A 260-nucleotide genomic window follows, 5' to 3' on the forward strand; every position below is an offset into this window, starting at 1 on the left:
CCACGCGTGCGCACACGAGGGCAGGAACGGCAAGGAGGCTGCCAAGGCCATTTCCTGGACAGCAGTGCCCTCCCTGACAACATACCGCCTTTTACTCACACCACCCGCTTGTCTCCTCTGTCCTTAGTGAGATCTAAAATTGTTCTTTTTTTTTTTTTAATATATTTTTATTGATTTCAGAGGGGAAGGGAGAGGGAGAGATTGAAACATCAATGATGAGAGAGAATCATGGATCGGCTGCCTCCTGCACGCCCCCCCAT

The 260-nt window shown here is 49.6% G+C and overlaps 2 protein-coding genes across 2 annotated transcripts in view; both read right to left on the reverse strand.

Annotated features, from left to right (window-relative positions):
- UNC45A (unc-45 myosin chaperone A) overlaps positions 1–260 on the reverse strand; it is a 15,196-nt gene that overhangs the window by 6,066 nt on the left and 8,870 nt on the right. The gene's annotated exons all lie outside the window — the stretch shown is intronic.
- MAN2A2 (mannosidase alpha class 2A member 2) overlaps positions 1–260 on the reverse strand; it is a 53,939-nt gene that overhangs the window by 2,810 nt on the left and 50,869 nt on the right. The window lies entirely within an intron of this gene.

Source organism: Myotis davidii, unplaced genomic scaffold (genome assembly GCF_000327345.1).
Source record: "Myotis davidii unplaced genomic scaffold, ASM32734v1 scaffold324, whole genome shotgun sequence".
Lineage (NCBI taxonomy): Eukaryota > Metazoa > Chordata > Mammalia > Chiroptera > Vespertilionidae > Myotis > Myotis davidii.